The following is an 18,671-nucleotide window of genomic DNA, read 5'->3' as shown; positions in this document are numbered from 1 at the left end:
AGTGGGATGGAGGGTGCTAACCAGCAGTGGGATGCAGGGTGCTAACCAGCAGTGGGATGCAGGGTGCTAACCAGCAGTGGGATGGAGGGTGCTAACCAGCAGTGGGATGCAGGGTGCTAACCAGCAGTGGGATGCAGGGTGCTAACCAGCAGTGAGATGCAGGGTGCTAACCAGCAGTGGGATGCAGGGTGCTAACCAGCAGTGGGATGCAGGGTGCTAACCAGCAGTTAGATGCAGGGTGCTAACCAGCAGTGAGATGCAGGGTGCTAACCAGCAGTGTGATGCAGGGTGCTAACCAGCAGTGAGATGCAGGGTGCTAACCAGCAGTGGGATGCAGGGTGCTAACCAGCAGTGAGACGGAGGGTGCTAACCAGCAGTGAGATGGATGCAGGGTGCTAACCAGCAGTGGGATGGATGCAGGGTGCTAACCAGCAGTGGGATGCAGGGTGCTAACCAGCAGTGGGATGCAGGGTGCTAACCAGCAGTGGGATGCAGGGTGCTAACCAGCAGTGGGACGGAGGGTGCTAACCAGCAGTGGGATGCAGGGTGCTAACCAGCAGTGAGATGCAGGGTGCTAACCAGCAGTGGGATGGATGCAGGGTGCTAACCAGCAGTGGGATGCAGGGTGCTAACCAGCAGTGGGATGCAGGGTGCTAACCAGCAGTGAGATGCAGGGTGCTAACCAGCAGTGGGATGGAGGCAGGGTGCTAACCAGCAGTGAGATGGATGCAGGGGTGCTAACCAGCAGTGAGATGCAGGGTGCTAACCAGCAGTGGGATGCAGGGTGCTAACCAGCAGTGGGATGGATGCAGGGTGCTAACCAGCAGTTAGATGCAGGGTGCTAACCAGCAGTGGGATGCAGGGTGCTAACCAGCAGTGGGATGCAGGGTGCTAACCAGCAGTGGGATGCAGGGTGCTAACCAGCAGTGGGATGTAGGGTGCTAACCAGCAGTGAGATGCAGGGTGCTAACCAGCAGTGAGATGCAGGGTGCTAACCAGCAGTGGGATGCAGGGTGCTAACCAGCAGTGGGATGCAGGGTGCTAACCAGCAGTGGGATGCAGGGTGCTAACCAGCAGTGGGATGGATGCAGGGTGCTAACCAGCAGTGGGATGGATGCAGGGTGCTAACCAGCAGTGGGATGCAGGGTGCTAACCAGCAGTGGGATGCAGGGTGCTAACCAGCAGTGGGATGCAGGGTGCTAACCAGCAGTGAGATGCAGGGTGCTAACCAGCAGTGAGATGCAGGGGTGCTAACCAGCAGTGGGATGCAGGGTGCTAACCAGCAGTGGGATGGATGCAGGGTGCTAACCAGCAGTGGGATGCAGGGTGCTAACCAGCAGTGGGATGGAGGGTGCTAACCAGCAGTGGGATGCAGGGTGCTAACCAGCAGTGGGATGCAGGGTGCTAACCAGCAGTGGGATGGATGCAGGGTGCTAACCAGCAGTGGGATGCAGGGTGCTAACCAGCAGTGAGATGGATGCAGGGTGCTAACCAGCAGTGGGATGCAGGGTGCTAACCAGCAGTGGGATGCAGGGTGCTAACCAGCAGTGGGATGCAGGGTGCTAACCAGCAGTGGGATGCAGGGTGCTAACCAGCAGTTAGATGCAGGGTGCTAACCAGCAGTGGGATGCAGGGTGCTAACCAGCAGTGAGATGGATGCAGGGTGCTAACCAGCAGTTAGATGGAGGGTGCTAACCAGCAGTGGGATGCAGGGTGCTAACCAGCAGTGGGATGCAGGGTGCTAACCAGCAGTGGGATGCAGGGTGCTAACCAGCAGTGGGATGCAGGGTGCTAACCAGCAGTGGGATGGATGCAGGGTGCTAACCAGCAGTGGGATGCAGGGTGCTAACCAGCAGTGAGATGCAGGGTGCTAACCAGCAGTGAGATGGATGCAGGGTGCTAACCAGCAGTTAGATGGAGGGTGCTAACCAGCAGTGGGATGCAGGGTGCTAACCAGCAGTGGGATGCAGGGTGCTAACCAGCAGTGGGATGCAGGGTGCTAACCAGCAGTGGGATGCAGGGTGCTAACCAGCAGTGGGATGCAGGGTGCTAACCAGCAGTGAGATGCAGGGTGCTAACCAGCAGTGAGATGCAGGGTGCTAACCAGCAGTGAGACGGAGGGTGCTAACCAGCAGTGGGATGGATGCAGGGTGCTAACCAGCAGTGGGATGCAGGGTGCTAACCAGCAGTGGGATGGATGCAGGGTGCTAACCAGCAGTGGGATGCAGGGTGCTAACCAGCAGTGGGATGCAGGGTGCTAACCAGCAGTGAGATGCAGGGTGCTAACCAGCAGTGGGATGCAGGGTGCTAACCAGCAGTGGGATGCAGGGTGCTAACCAGCAGTGGGATGCAGGGTGCTAACCAGCAGTGGGATGCAGGGTGCTAACCAGCAGTGAGATGCAGGGTGCTAACCAGCAGTGAGATGGATGCAGGGTGCTAACCAGCAGTTAGATGGAGGGTGCTAACCAGCAGTGGGATGCAGGGTGCTAACCAGCAGTGGGATGCAGGGTGCTAACCAGCAGTGAGATGCAGGGTGCTAACCAGCAGTGGGATGGAGGGTGCTAACCAGCAGTGGGATGCAGGGTGCTAACCAGCAGTGGGATGCAGGGTGCTAACCAGCAGTGGGATGCAGGGTGCTAACCAGCAGTGGGATGGAGGGTGCTAACCAGCAGTGGGATGCAGGGTGCTAACCAGCAGTGGGATGCAGGGTGCTAACCAGCAGTGGGATGCAGGGTGCTAACCAGCAGTGGGATGCAGGGTGCTAACCAGCAGTGGGATGATGCAGGGTGCTAACCAGCAGTGGGATGCAGGGTGCTAACCAGCAGTGAGATGCAGGGTGCTAACCAGCAGTGGGATGCAGGGTGCTAACCAGCAGTGAGATGCAGGGTGCTAACCAGCAGTGGGATGGATGCAGGGTGCTAACCAGCAGTGGGATGCAGGGTGCTAACCAGCAGTGGGATGCAGGGTGCTAACCAGCAGTGGGATGCAGGGTGCTAACCAGCAGTGGGATGCAGGGTGCTAACCAGCAGTGAGATGCAGGGTGCTAACCAGCAGTGGGATGCAGGGTGCTAACCAGCAGTGAGATGGAGGGTGCTAACCAGCAGTGGGATGCAGGGTGCTAACCAGCAGTGGGATGCAGGGTGCTAACCAGCAGTTAGATGGAGGGTGCTAACCAGCAGTGGGATGTAGGGTGCTAACCAGCAGTTAGATGGATGCAGGGTGCTAACCAGCAGTGGGATGCAGGGTGCTAACCAGCAGTGGGATGCAGGGTGCTAACCAGCAGTGAGATGCAGGGTGCTAACCAGCAGTGGGATGGAGGGTGCTAACCAGCAGTGGGATGCAGGGTGCTAACCAGCAGTTAGATGCAGGGTGCTAACCAGCAGTGAGATGCAGGGTGCTAACCAGCAGTGAGATGGATGCAGGGTGCTAACCAGCAGTTAGATGCAGGGTGCTAACCAGCAGTGGGATGCAGGGTGCTAACCAGCAGTGAGATGCAGGGTGCTAACCAGCAGTGGGATGCAGGGTGCTAACCAGCAGTGAGATGGATGCAGGGTGCTAACCAGCAGTGAGATGCAGGGTGCTAACCAGCAGTGAGATGGATGCAGGGGTGCTAACCAGCAGTGAGATGGATGCAGGGTGCTAACCAGCAGTAGGATGCAGGGTGCTAACCAGCAGTGGGATGCAGGGTGCTAACCAGCAGTGGGATGCAGGGTGCTAACCAGCAGTGGGATGCAGGGTGCTAACCAGCAGTGGGATGCAGGGTGCTAACCAGCAGTGGGATGCAGGGTGCTAACCAGCAGTGAGATGCAGGGTGCTAACCAGCAGTGAGATGCAGGGTGCTAACCAGCAGTGGGATGCAGGGTGCTAACCAGCAGTGGGATGCAGGGTGCTAACCAGCAGTGAGATGCAGGGTGCTAACCAGCAGTGAGATGCAGGGTGCTAACCAGCAGTGAGATGCAGGGTGCTAACCAGCAGTGAGATGTAGGGTGCTAACCAGCAGTGGGATGTAGGGTGCTAACCAGCAGTGAGATGCAGGGTGCTAACCAGCAGTGGGATGCAGGGTGCTAACCAGCAGTGGGATGCAGGGTGCTAACCAGCAGTGGGATGCAGGGTGCTAACCAGCAGTGGGATGCAGGGTGCTAACCAGCAGTGGGATGCAGGGTGCTAACCAGCAGTTAGATGCAGGGTGCTAACCAGCAGTGAGATGCAGGGTGCTAACCAGCAGTGAGATGCAGGGTGCTAACCAGCAGTGAGATGGATGCAGGGTGCTAACCAGCAGTGGGATGTAGGGTGCTAACCAGCAGTGAGATGCAGGGTGCTAACCAGCAGTGGGATGCAGGGTGCTAACCAGCAGTGGGATGGATGCAGGGTGCTAACCAGCAGTGGGATGCAGGGTGCTAACCAGCAGTGAGATGGATGCAGGGTGCTAACCAGCAGTGGGATGGAGGGTGCTAACCAGCAGTGGGATGCAGGGTGCTAACCAGCAGTGGGATGCAGGGTGCTAACCAGCAGTGGGATGGAGGGTGCTAACCAGCAGTGGGATGCAGGGTGCTAACCAGCAGTGGGATGCAGGGTGCTAACCAGCAGTGAGATGCAGGGTGCTAACCAGCAGTGGGATGCAGGGTGCTAACCAGCAGTGGGATGCAGGGTGCTAACCAGCAGTTAGATGCAGGGTGCTAACCAGCAGTGAGATGCAGGGTGCTAACCAGCAGTGAGATGCAGGGTGCTAACCAGCAGTGAGATGCAGGGTGCTAACCAGCAGTGGGATGCAGGGTGCTAACCAGCAGTGAGACGGAGGGTGCTAACCAGCAGTGAGATGGATGCAGGGTGCTAACCAGCAGTGGGATGGATGCAGGGTGCTAACCAGCAGTGGGATGCAGGGTGCTAACCAGCAGTGGGATGCAGGGTGCTAACCAGCAGTGGGACGGAGGGTGCTAACCAGCAGTGAGATGCAGGGTGCTAACCAGCAGTGGGATGGATGCAGGGTGCTAACCAGCAGTGGGATGCAGGGTGCTAACCAGCAGTGGGATGCAGGGTGCTAACCAGCAGTGAGATGCAGGGTGCTAACCAGCAGTGGGATGGAGGCAGGGTGCTAACCAGCAGTGAGATGGATGCAGGGTGCTAACCAGCAGTGAGATGCAGGGTGCTAACCAGCAGTGGGATGCAGGGTGCTAACCAGCAGTGGGATGGATGCAGGGTGCTAACCAGCAGTTAGATGCAGGGTGCTAACCAGCAGTGGGATGCAGGGTGCTAACCAGCAGTGGGATGCAGGGTGCTAACCAGCAGTGGGATGCAGGGTGCTAACCAGCAGTGAGATGCAGGGTGCTAACCAGCAGTGGGATGCAGGGTGCTAACCAGCAGTGGGATGCAGGGTGCTAACCAGCAGTGGGATGCAGGGTGCTAACCAGCAGTGGGATGGATGCAGGGTGCTAACCAGCAGTGGGATGGATGCAGGGTGCTAACCAGCAGTGGGATGCAGGGTGCTAACCAGCAGTGGGATGCAGGGTGCTAACCAGCAGTGGGATGCAGGGTGCTAACCAGCAGTGAGATGCAGGGTGCTAACCAGCAGTGAGATGCAGGGTGCTAACCAGCAGTGGGATGCAGGGTGCTAACCAGCAGTGGGATGGATGCAGGGTGCTAACCAGCAGTGGGATGCAGGGTGCTAACCAGCAGTGGGATGGAGGGTGCTAACCAGCAGTGGGATGCAGGGTGCTAACCAGCAGTGGGATGCAGGGTGCTAACCAGCAGTGGGATGGATGCAGGGTGCTAACCAGCAGTGGGATGCAGGGTGCTAACCAGCAGTGAGATGGATGCAGGGTGCTAACCAGCAGTGGGATGCAGGGTGCTAACCAGCAGTGGGATGCAGGGTGCTAACCAGCAGTGGGATGCAGGGTGCTAACCAGCAGTGGGATGCAGGGTGCTAACCAGCAGTTAGATGCAGGGTGCTAACCAGCAGTGGGATGCAGGGTGCTAACCAGCAGTTAGATGCAGGGTGCTAACCAGCAGTGGGATGCAGGGTGCTAACCAGCAGTGAGATGGATGCAGGGTGCTAACCAGCAGTTAGATGGAGGGTGCTAACCAGCAGTGGGATGCAGGGTGCTAACCAGCAGTGGGATGCAGGGTGCTAACCAGCAGTGGGATGCAGGGTGCTAACCAGCAGTGGGATGCAGGGTGCTAACCAGCAGTGGGATGGATGCAGGGTGCTAACCAGCAGTGGGATGCAGGGTGCTAACCAGCAGTGAGATGCAGGGTGCTAACCAGCAGTGAGATGGATGCAGGGTGCTAACCAGCAGTTAGATGGAGGGTGCTAACCAGCAGTGGGATGCAGGGTGCTAACCAGCAGTGGGATGCAGGGTGCTAACCAGCAGTGGGATGCAGGGTGCTAACCAGCAGTGGGATGCAGGGTGCTAACCAGCAGTGGGATGCAGGGTGCTAACCAGCAGTGAGATGCAGGGTGCTAACCAGCAGTGAGATGCAGGGTGCTAACCAGCAGTGAGAGGGAGGGTGCTAACAAGCAGTGGGATGGATGCAGGGTGCTAACCAGCAGTGGGATGCAGGGTGCTAACCAGCAGTGGGATGGATGCAGGGTGCTAACCAGCAGTGGGATGCAGGGTGCTAACCAGCAGTGGGATGCAGGGTGCTAACCAGCAGTGAGATGCAGGGTGCTAACCAGCAGTGGGATGCAGGGTGCTAACCAGCAGTGAGATGCAGGGTGCTAACCAGCAGTGGGATGCAGGGTGCTAACCAGCAGTGAGATGGATGCAGGGTGCTAACCAGCAGTGGGATGCAGGGTGCTAACCAGCAGTGAGATGGATGCAGGGTGCTAACCAGCAGTGGGATGCAGGGTGCTAACCAGCAGTGGGATGCAGGGTGCTAACCAGCAGTGGGATGCAGGGTGCTAACCAGCAGTGAGATGCAGGGTGCTAACCAGCAGTGAGATGGATGCAGGGTGCTAACCAGCAGTTAGATGGAGGGTGCTAACCAGCAGTGGGATGCAGGGTGCTAACCAGCAGTGGGATGCAGGGTGCTAACCAGCAGTGAGATGCAGGGTGCTAACCAGCAGTGGGATGGAGGGTGCTAACCAGCAGTGGGATGCAGGGTGCTAACCAGCAGTGGGATGCAGGGTGCTAACCAGCAGTGGGATGCAGGGTGCTAACCAGCAGTGGGATGGAGGGTGCTAACCAGCAGTGGGATGCAGGGTGCTAACCAGCAGTGGGATGCAGGGTGCTAACCAGCAGTGGGATGCAGGGTGCTAACCAGCAGTGAGATGCAGGGTGCTAACCAGCAGTGGGATGCAGGGTGCTAACCAGCAGTGGGATGCAGGGTGCTAACCAGCAGTGGGATGCAGGGTGCTAACCAGCAGTGAGATGCAGGGTGCTAACCAGCAGTGGGATGCAGGGTGCTAACCAGCAGTGAGATGCAGGGTGCTAACCAGCAGTGAGATGTAGGGTGCTAACCAGCAGTGGGATGTAGGGTGCTAACCAGCAGTGAGATGCAGGGTGCTAACCAGCAGTGAGATGGAGGGTGCTAACCAGCAGTGGGATGCAGGGTGCTAACCAGCAGTGGGATGCAGGGTGCTAACCAGCAGTTAGATGGAGGTTGCTAACCAGCAGTGGGATGTAGGGTGCTAACCAGCAGTTAGATGGATGCAGGGTGCTAACCAGCAGTGGGATGCAGGGTGCTAACCAGCAGTGGGATGCAGGGTGCTAACCAGCAGTGAGATGCAGGGTGCTAACCAGCAGTGGGATGGAGGGTGCTAACCAGCAGTGGGATGCAGGGTGCTAACCAGCAGTTAGATGCAGGGTGCTAACCAGCAGTGAGATGCAGGGTGCTAACCAGCAGTGAGATGGATGCAGGGTGCTAACCAGCAGTTAGATGCAGGGTGCTAACCAGCAGTGGGATGCAGGGTGCTAACCAGCAGTGAGATGCAGGGTGCTAACCAGCAGTGGGATGCAGGGTGCTAACCAGCAGTGAGATGGATGCAGGGTGCTAACCAGCAGTGAGATGCAGGGTGCTAACCAGCAGTGAGATGGATGCAGGGTGCTAACCAGCAGTGAGATGGATGCAGGGTGCTAACCAGCAGTGGGATGCAGGGTGCTAACCAGCAGTGGGATGCAGGGTGCTAACCAGCAGTGGGATGCAGGGTGCTAACCAGCAGTGGGATGCAGGGTGCTAACCAGCAGTGGGATGCAGGGTGCTAACCAGCAGTGGGATGCAGGGTGCTAACCAGCAGTGAGATGCAGGGTGCTAACCAGCAGTGAGATGCAGGGTGCTAACCAGCAGTGGGATGCAGGGTGCTAACCAGCAGTGGGATGCAGGGTGCTAACCAGCAGTGAGATGCAGGGTGCTAACCAGCAGTGGGATGCAGGGTGCTAACCAGCAGTGGGATGCAGGGTGCTAACCAGCAGTGGGATGCAGGGTGCTAACCAGCAGTGGGATGCAGGGTGCTAACCAGCAGTGGGATGCAGGGTGCTAACCAGCAGTGGGATGCAGGGTGCTAACCAGCAGTGGGATGCAGGGTGCTAACCAGCAGTGGGATGCAGGGTGCTAACCAGCAGTGGGATGCAGGGTGCTAACCAGCAGTGGGATGCAGGGTGCTAACCAGCAGTGAGATGGATGCAGGGTGCTAACCAGCAGTGAGATGCAGGGTGCTAACCAGCAGTGGGATGGAGGGTGCTAACCAGCAGTGAGATGCAGGGTGCTAACCAGCAGTGGGATGCAGGGTGCTAACCAGCAGTGAGATGCAGGGTGCTAACCAGCAGTTAGATGCAGGGTGCTAACCAGCAGTGGGATGGATGCAGGGTGCTAACCAGCAGTGGGATGCAGGGTGCTAACCAGCAGTGAGATGCAGGGTGCTAACCAGCAGTGAGATGCAGGGTGCTAACCAGCAGTGGGATGCAGGGTGCTAACCAGCAGTGGGATGCAGGGTGCTAACCAGCAGTGAGATGCAGGGTGCTAACCAGCAGTGAGATGGATGCAGGGTGCTAACCAGCAGTGAGATGCAGGGTGCTAACCAGCAGTGGGATGCAGGGTGCTAACCAGCAGTGAGATGGATGCAGGGTGCTAACCAGCAGTGAGATGGAGGGTGCTAACCAGCAGTGGGATGCAGGGTGCTAACCAGCAGTGGGATGCAGGGTGCTAACCAGCAGTGAGATGCAGGGTGCTAACCAGCAGTGGGATGCAGGGTGCTAACCAGCAGTGAGATGCAGGGTGCTAACCAGCAGTGAGATGCAGGGTGCTAACCAGCAGTGGGATGGATGCAGGGTGCTAACCAGCAGTGAGATGCAGGGTGCTAACCAGCAGTGGGATGCAGGGTGCTAACCAGCAGTGAGATGCAGGGTGCTAACCAGCAGTGGGATGGATGCAGGGTGCTAACCAGCAGTGAGATGCAGGGTGCTAACCAGCAGTGGGATGCAGGGTGCTAACCAGCAGTGAGATGCAGGGTGCTAACCAGCAGTTAGATGCAGGGTGCTAACCAGCAGTGAGATGCAGGGTGCTAACCAGCAGTGAGATGCAGGGTGCTAACCAGCAGTGAGATGGATGCAGGGTGCTAACCAGCAGTTAGATGGAGGGTGCTAACCAGCAGTGGGATGCAGGGTGCTAACCAGCAGTGAGATGCAGGGTGCTAACCAGCAGTGGGATGCAGGGTGCTAACCAGCAGTGGGATGCAGGGTGCTAACCAGCAGTGAGATGGATGCAGGGTGCTAACCAGCAGTGAGATGGATGCAGGGTGCTAACCAGCAGTGGGATGGAGGGTGCTAACCAGCAGTGGGATGGAGGGTGCTAACCAGCAGTGAGATGCAGGGTGCTAACCAGCAGTTAGATGCAGGGTGCTAACCAGCAGTGGGATGCAGGGTGCTAACCAGCAGTGGGATGCAGGGTGCTAACCAGCAGTGGGATGCAGGGTGCTAACCAGCAGTGGGATGCATGCTGCTATGCTGGTATGAATGTGCCAAAACCTACAGAAAATGGCAGCGAAAGCCAGGGAACATAAGGCCAGGGAACATAACTAAAGGCCAGGGAACATAATGCCAGGGAACATAACTAAAGGCCAGGGAACATAACTAAACACCAGGGAACATAACTAAAGGCCAGGGAACATAACTAAAGACCAGGGAACATAACTAAAGACCAGGGAACATAACTAAAGACCAGGGAACATAAGGCCAGGGAACATAACTAAAGGCCAGGGAACATAACTAAAGACCAGGGATCATAAGGCCAGGGAACATAACTAAAGGCCAGGGAACATAACTAAAGACCAGGGAACATAACTAAAGACCAGGGAACATAACTAAAGACCAGGGAACATAAGGCCAGGGAACATAACTAAAGGCCAGGGAACATAACTAAAGACCAGGGAACATAACTAAAGACCAGGGAACATAACTGAAGACCAGGGAACATAACTAAAGGCCAGGGAACATAACTAAAGACCAGGGAACATAAGGCCAGGGAACATAACTAAAGGCCAGGGAACATAACTAAAAGGCCAGGGAACATAACTGAAGACCATGGAACATAACTTAAGGACAGGGAACATAACTAAAGGCCAGGGAACATAACTAAAGGCCAGGGAACATAACTAAAGGCCAGGGAACATAACTAAAAGCCAGGGAACATAACTAAAGACCAGGGAACATAACTAAAGGTCAGGGAACATAACTAAAGGCCAGGGAACATAACTAAAGGCCAGGGAACATAACTAAAGGCCAGGGAACATAAGGCCAGGGAACATAACTAAAGGCCAGGGAACATAACCAAAGGCCAGGGAACATAACTAAAGACCAGGGAACATAACTAAAGGCCAGGGAACATAACTAAAGACCAGGGAACATAACTAAAGACCAGGGAACATAAGGCCAGGGAACATAACTAAAGGCCAGGGAACATAACTAAAGGCCAGGGAACATAACTAAAGGCCAGGGAACATAACTAAAGACCAGGGAACATAAGGCCAGGGAACATAACTAAAGGCCAGGGAACATAACTAAAGGCAGGGCCAGGGAACATAACTAAAGGCCAGGGAACATAACTAAAGGCCAGGGAACATAACTAAAGGCCAGGGAACATAACTAAAGGCCAGGGAACATAACTAAAGGCCAGGGAACATAACTAAAGACCAGGGAACATAACTAAAGGCCAGGGAACATAACTAAAGGCCAGGGAACATAAGGCCAGGGAACATAACTAAAGGCCAGGGAACATAACTAAAGGCCAGGGAACATAAGGCCAGGGAACATAACTAAAGGCCAGGGAACATAACTAAAGGCCAGGGAACATAACTAAAGGCCAGGGAACATAAGGCCAGGGAACATAACTAAAGGCCAGGGAACATAACTAAAGACCAGGGAACATAACTAAAGGCCAGGGAACATAACTAAAGGCCAGGGAACATAAGGCCAGGGAACATAACTAAAGGCCAGGGAACATAACTAAAGGCCAGGGAACATAAGGCCAGGGAACATAACTAAAGGCCAGGGAACATAACTAAAGACCAGGGAACATAACTAAAGGCCAGGGAACATAACTAAAGACCAGGGAACATAACTAAAGACCAGGGAACATAAGGCCAGGGAACATAACTAAAGGCCAGGGAACATAACTAAAGACCAGGGAACATAAGGCCAGGGAACATAACTAAAGGCCAGGGAACATAACTAAAGACCAGGGAACATAACTAAAGACCAGGGAACATAAGGCCAGGGAACATAACTAAAGGCCAGGGAACATAACTAAAGACCAGGGAACATAACTAAAGACCAGGGAACATAACTAAAGACCAGGGAACATAACGAAAGGCCAGGGAACATAACTAAAGACCAGGGAACATAAGGCCAGGGAACATAACTAAAGGCCAGGGAACATAACTAAAAGGCCAGGGAACATAACTGAAGACCATGGAACATAACTAAAGGACAGGGAACATAACTAAAGGCCAGGGAACATAACTAAAGGCCAGGGAACATAACTAAAGGCCAGGGAACATAAGACCAGGGAACATAACTAAAGGCCAGGGAACATAACTAAAGGCCAGGGAACATAACTAAAGGCCAGGGAACATAACTAAAGGCCAGGGAACATAACTACAGACCAGGGAACATAACTAAAGGCCAGGGAACATAACTAAAGGCCAGGGAACATAAGGCCAGGGAACATAACTAAAGGCCAGGGAACATAACTAAAGGCCAGGGAACATAACTAAAGACCAGGGAACATAACTAAAGACCAGGGAACATAAGGCCAGGGAACATAACTAAAGGCCAGGGAACATAACTAAAGGTCAGGGAACATAACTGAAGACCATGGAACATAACTAAAGGACAGGGAACATAACTAAAGGCCAGGGAACATAACTAAAGGCCAGGGAACATAACTAAAGGCCAGGGAACATAACTAAAGACCAGGGAACATAACTAAAGGCCAGGGAACATAACGAAAGGCCAGGGAACATAACTAAAGGCCAGGGAACATAAGGCCAGGGAACATAACTAAAGACCAGGGAACATAACTAAAGACCAGGGAACATAACTAAAGGCCAGGGAACATAACTAAAGGCCAGGGAACATAACTAAAGGCCAGGGAACATAACTAAAGACCAGGGAACATAACTAAAGGCCAGGGAACATAACTAAAGGCCAGGGAACATAACTAAAGGCCAGGGAACATAAGGCCAGGGAACATAACTAAAGGCCAGGGAACATAACTAAAGACCAGGGAACATAACTAAAGGCCAGGGAACATAACTAAAGGCCAGGGAACATAAGGCCAGGGAACATAACTAAAGGCCAGGGAACATAACTAAAGGCCAGGGAACATAAGGCCAGGGAACATAACTAAAGGCCAGGGAACATAACTAAAGACCAGGGAACATAACTAAAGGCCAGGGAACATAACTAAAGACCAGGGAACATAACTAAAGACCAGGGAACATAACTAAAGACCAGGGAACATAAGGCCAGGGAACATAACTAAAGGCCAGGGAACATAACTAAAGACCAGGGAACATAAGGCCAGGGAACATAACTAAAGGCCAGGGAACATAACTAAAGACCAGGGAACATAACTAAAGACCAGGGAACATAAGGCCAGGGAACATAACTAAAGGCCAGGGAACATAACTAAAGACCAGGGAACATAACTAAAGACCAGGGAACATAACTAAAGACCAGGGAACATAACGAAAGGCCAGGGAACATAACTAAAGACCAGGGAACATAAGGCCAGGGAACATAACTAAAGGCCAGGGAACATAACTAAAAGGCCAGGGAACATAACTGAAGACCATGGAACATAACTAAAGGACAGGGAACATAACTAAAGGCCAGGGAACATAACTAAAGGCCAGGGAACATAACTAAAGGCCAGGGAACATAACTAAAAGCCAGGGAACATAACTAAAGACCAGGGAACATAACTAAAGGCCAGGGAACATAACTAAAGGCCAGGGAACATAACTAAAGGCCAGGGAACATAACTAAAGGCCAGGGAACATAAGGCCAGGGAACATAACTAAAGGCCAGGGAACATAACTAAAGGCCAGGGAACATAACTAAAGACCAGGGAACATAACTAAAGGCCAGGGGACATAACTAAAGACCAGGGAACATAAGGCCAGGGAACATAACTAAAGGCCAAGGAACATAACTAAAGACCAGGGAACATAACTAAAGGCCAGGGAACATAACTAAAGACCAGGGAACATAAGGCCAGGGAACATAACTAAAGGCCAGGGTACATAACTAAAGGCAGGGCCAGGGAACATAACTAAAGGCCAGGGAACATAACTAAAGGCCAGGGAACATAACTAAAGGCCAGGGAACATAACTAAAGGCCAGGGAACATAACTAAAGTCCAGGGAACATAACTCAAGGCCAGGGAACATAACTAAAGGCCAGGGAACATAACTAAAGACCAGGGAACATAACTAAAGGCCAGGGAACATAACTAAAGGCCAGGGAACATAAGGCCAGGGAACATAACTAAAGGCCAGGGAACATAACTAAAGGCCAGGGAACATAAGGCCAGGGAACATAACTAAAGGCCAGGGAACATAACTAAAGACCAGGGAACATAACTAAAGGCCAGGGAACATAACTAAAGCCCAGGGAACATAACTAAATGCCAGGGAACATAACTAAAGGCCAGGGAACATAACTAAAGGCCAGGGAACATAACTACAGACCAGGGAACATAACTAAAGGCCAGGGAACATAACTAAAGGCCAGGGAACATAACTAAAGGCCAGGGAACATAACTAAAGGCCAGGGAACATAACTACAGACCAGGGAACATAACTAAAGGCCAGGGAACATAACTAAAGGCCAGGGAACATAAGGCCAGGGAACATAACTAAAGGCCAGGGAACATAACTAAAGGCCAGGGAACATAACTAAAGACCAGGGAACATAACTAAAGACCAGGGAACATAAGGCCAGGGAACATAACTAAAGGCCAGGGAACATAACTAAAGGTCAGGGAACATAACTGAAGACCATGGAACATAACTAAAGGACAGGGAACATAACTAAAGGCCAGGGAACATAACTAAAGGCCAGGGAACATAACTAAAGGCCAGGGAACATAACTAAAGACCAGGGAACATAACTAAAGGCCAGGGAACATAACGAAAGGCCAGGGAACATAACTAAAGGCCAGGGAACATAAGGCCAGGGAACATAACTAAAGGCCAGGGAACATAACTAAAGACCAGGGAACATAACTAAAGACCAGGGAACATAACTAAAGGCCAGGGAACATAACTAAAGGCCAGGGAACATAACTAAAGGCCAGGGAACATAACTAAAGACCAGGGAACATAACTAAAGGCCAGGGAACATAACTAAAGGCCAGGGAACATAAGGCCAGGGAACATAACTAAAGGCCAGGGAACATAACTAAAGACCAGGGAACATAACTAAAGGCCAGGGAACATAACTAAAGGCCAGGGAACATAACTAAAGGCCAGGGAACATAACTAAAGGCCAGGTAACTTAATCAAAGATAGGGACAAATTGCAGGCAAAGAAGGATGTGTTCGATCACAATGGTGTTATCATTGAAAATGTTTCACTGAATTTTTTGTTGAATTTATGTACAACTGATTTGTTCTCACATTTCTAAATTCTTTCCCCTGTAATAGTTGTTTTGCTTTCAATACTTTTCGGTTCATGTTTTGCTTTCAATATCATTATTTTTGTTTGCAATAATAAAAATGTTGTTCTTATTTTTCCCTGATATGAATGATATTAACCCATAGCCTATGTACAGTACCAGTCAAATGTTTGGGACACACCTACTCATTCCAGGGTTTTTCTTTATTTTTACTATTTTCTACATTGTAGAATAATAGTGAAGACATCAAAACCTATTATATAACACATATGGAATCATGTATAACCATATGTGTTATTTCATAGTTTTGACGTCTTCACTATTATTCTACAATGTAGAAAATAGTAAAAATAAAGAAAAACCCTGGAATGAGTAGGTGTGTCCCAAACGTTTGACTGGTACTGTATGTGCTCGGTCTCAGAGAGAGGGACCTCCAACAGCCGCGTCGTCTTTGAAGTCTCCCGCCCATCGACTGGAGTAAAGATCAATTACACAAGAACAACAGCGAGGAAGAATCCGACTGCTTTACGTGGAGGCCCCTTTCCCACGATCTGACCAGCCTCAGCTGCCCTGCTCCACACACACACACACACACACACACACACACACACACACACACACACACACACACACACACACACACACACACACACACACACGCCCACCTCCCAATTAGCACCCTATTCCCTATTTAGTGCACTAGGCAACTTCCATTCCAAATGGGCTCATGGGCGCACTATGTAGGGCATGGGGGGGCCATTTGGGATGGAGACACAGCCAATGGCGAGTCCTCCCCTCTCCGCTCCTCTCCTCTGAATACTATTGTGTTGGACATGGGTTTTAAAAAGCCTAGTGGAACGGTAGATTGGGCATCTTGAACTCAAAAGGCCACAGAACCAAACACCAAAGTGGAGCTAATTATTTTAATGAATGAGCTTCAATGTTATAATTTGTATTTTATACATACATGTATTCTTATCTATTTGTAATCCCTATGTGTAAAAGTTGTAAAACAATGTCATTCTAAAAGAGAAATAACATCCTCTATTTTCTATTAATGATTGCCGTAACAGAAGTCTTTATGATGGGCTGCCTCTGTGACTTCGTTAGGGGGTGATCCGCGGGTTTGTTCTGTGAAAGAGAGTGATTCATTTGTCATTGGTATTCGCTTCATTCAGAAAAAACAGCCCTCAGACCCCCAAAGAAGGTGGAGGCAGCAGAAAAGAATTTGGCTGTTTTTTCTCCCCCCAGTTCTCTCCCCTGCCTCCCCCAGACCCCGCCCCTGCCTTCCCCAGACCCCTCCTCCCTCCTCCCCCAGACCCCCTCCTCCCCCAGACCCCTCCTCCCTCCTCCCTCCTCCCCCAGACCCCTCCTCCCCCAGACCCCCTCCTCCCCCAGACAGAGCGGCGTCAGGAGAACAAGCACATGAAAGGAATACAATCAATAGCCACTGCAGAGAAAAAAACCTATTAAAACCGAAAGATCGATTACTTCTGTACAACTTCTGATGTTCAAATCTCTCAGGCATTGGGATTTAAGTTTTAACTGCACACACACAGGCTATTGTAGATTTAGGATTTAACTTCATGGGGTACAACAATAAAACTATAAAATAAATGTTTTATTTTTTTTGAATTCCTGGAGAGCATTGCGTTTTGTGAGGAGGGAATTTGGTAGCTCTTGCCTTTAGGGAAAGCAGCATTATTTGTAGTGGTTTTAATTGTGTGTTTTTTGTTTTTTTACAGTAGGCCTAGTTGTGATGTTGACGTGGAATAGATCTGTTTGTAAAATAGTTATTCTCGCAGTAGGCCTAGTTGTGATGTTGACGTGGAATAGATCTGTTTGTAAAATAGTTATTCTCGCAGTAGGCCTAGTTGTGATGTTGACGTGGAATAGATCTGTTTGTAAAATAGTTATTCTCGCAGTAGGCCTAGTTGTGATGTTGACGTGGAATAGATCTGTTTGTAAAATAGTTATTCTCGCAGTAGGCCTAGTTGTGATGTTGACGTGGAATAGATCTGTTTGTAAAATAGTTATTCTCGCAGTAGGCCTAGTTGTGATGTTGACGTGGAATAGATCTGTTTGTAAAATAGTTATTCTCGCAGTAGGCCTAGTTGTGATGTTGACGTGGAATAGATCTGTTTGTAAAATAGTTATTCTCGCAGTAGGCCTAGTTGTGATGTTGACGTGGAATAGATCTGTTTGTAAAATAGTTATTCTCGCAGTAGGCCTAGTTGTGATGTTGACGTGGAATAGATCTGTTTGTAAAATAGTTATTCTCGCAGTAGGCCTAGTTGTGATGTTGACGTGGAATAGATCTGTTTGTAAAATAGTTATTCTCGCAGTAGGCCTAGTTGTGATGTTGACGTGGAATAGTCATGGTAGTACAGTACTAGTGCAGTCATTCCATCTAAAGCCCCTGAGATATAAAGAGTGGTGTCAATACAGGGACTAGGGTAGTACATGCTTTTCAAAAGACATTCTGGGGTTGAAAGCAGATTCCCTTTTCTGTACTGAGAGAGGGGGAGACAGAGGCATAGAGGGAGACAGAGAGAGAGAGAGAAGGAGAGAGAGGAGACAGGGAAAGAGAGGGAAGGAGGGGAGGAGAAAGGGAAAGAGAGGGAAGGAGGGAGAAGAGACAGGGAAAGAGAGATTATTCTGGGCTATACAGTGGGAGAGGAGACAGGGAAAGAGAGATTATTCTGGGCTATACAGTGGGAGAGGAAACAGGGGAACAGAGATTATTCTGGGCTATACAGTGGGAGAAGAGACAGGGAAAGAGAGATTATTCTGGGCTATACAGTGGGAGAGGAGACAGGGAAAGAGAGATTATTCTGGACTATACAGTGGGAGAGGAGACAGGGAAATAGAGATTATTCTGGACTATACAGTGGGAGAGGAGACAGGGAAAGAGAGATTATTCTGGACTATACAGTGGGAGAGGAGACAGGGAAAGAGAGATTATTCTGGACTATACAGTGGGAGAGGAGACAGGGAAAGAGAGATTATTCTGGACTATACAGTGGGAGAGGAGACAGGGAAAGAGAGATTATTCTGGACTATACAGTGGGAGAGGAGACAGGGAAAGAGAGATTATTCTGGGCTATACAGTGGGAGAGGAGACAGGGAAAGAGAGATTATTCTGGGCTATACAGTGGGAGAGGAGACAGGGAAAGAGAGATTATTCTGGGCTATACAGTGGGAGAGGAGACAGGGAAACAGAGATTATTCTGGACTATACAGTGGGAGAGGAGACAGGGAAAGAGAGATTATTCTGGGCTATACAGTGGGAGAGGAGACAGGGAAACAGAGATTATTCTGGGCTATACAGTGGGAGAGGAGACAGGGAAAGAGAGATTATTCTGGGCTATACAGTGGGAGAGGAGACAGGGAAAGAGAGATTATTCTGGGCTATACAGTGGGAGAGGAGACAGGGAAAGAGAGATTATTCTGGGCTATACAGTGGGAGAGGAGACAGGGAAAGAGAGATTATTCTGGGTTATACAGTGGGAGAGGAGACAGGGAAACAGAGATTATTCTGGACTATACAGTGGGAGA

Source organism: Salmo salar, unplaced genomic scaffold, assembly GCF_905237065.1.
Source record: "Salmo salar unplaced genomic scaffold, Ssal_v3.1, whole genome shotgun sequence".
Taxonomy (NCBI): Eukaryota; Metazoa; Chordata; class Actinopteri; order Salmoniformes; family Salmonidae; genus Salmo; species Salmo salar.
The sequence above is the reverse complement of the archived record's forward strand: the minus strand, read 5'-3'. Positions refer to the sequence as shown.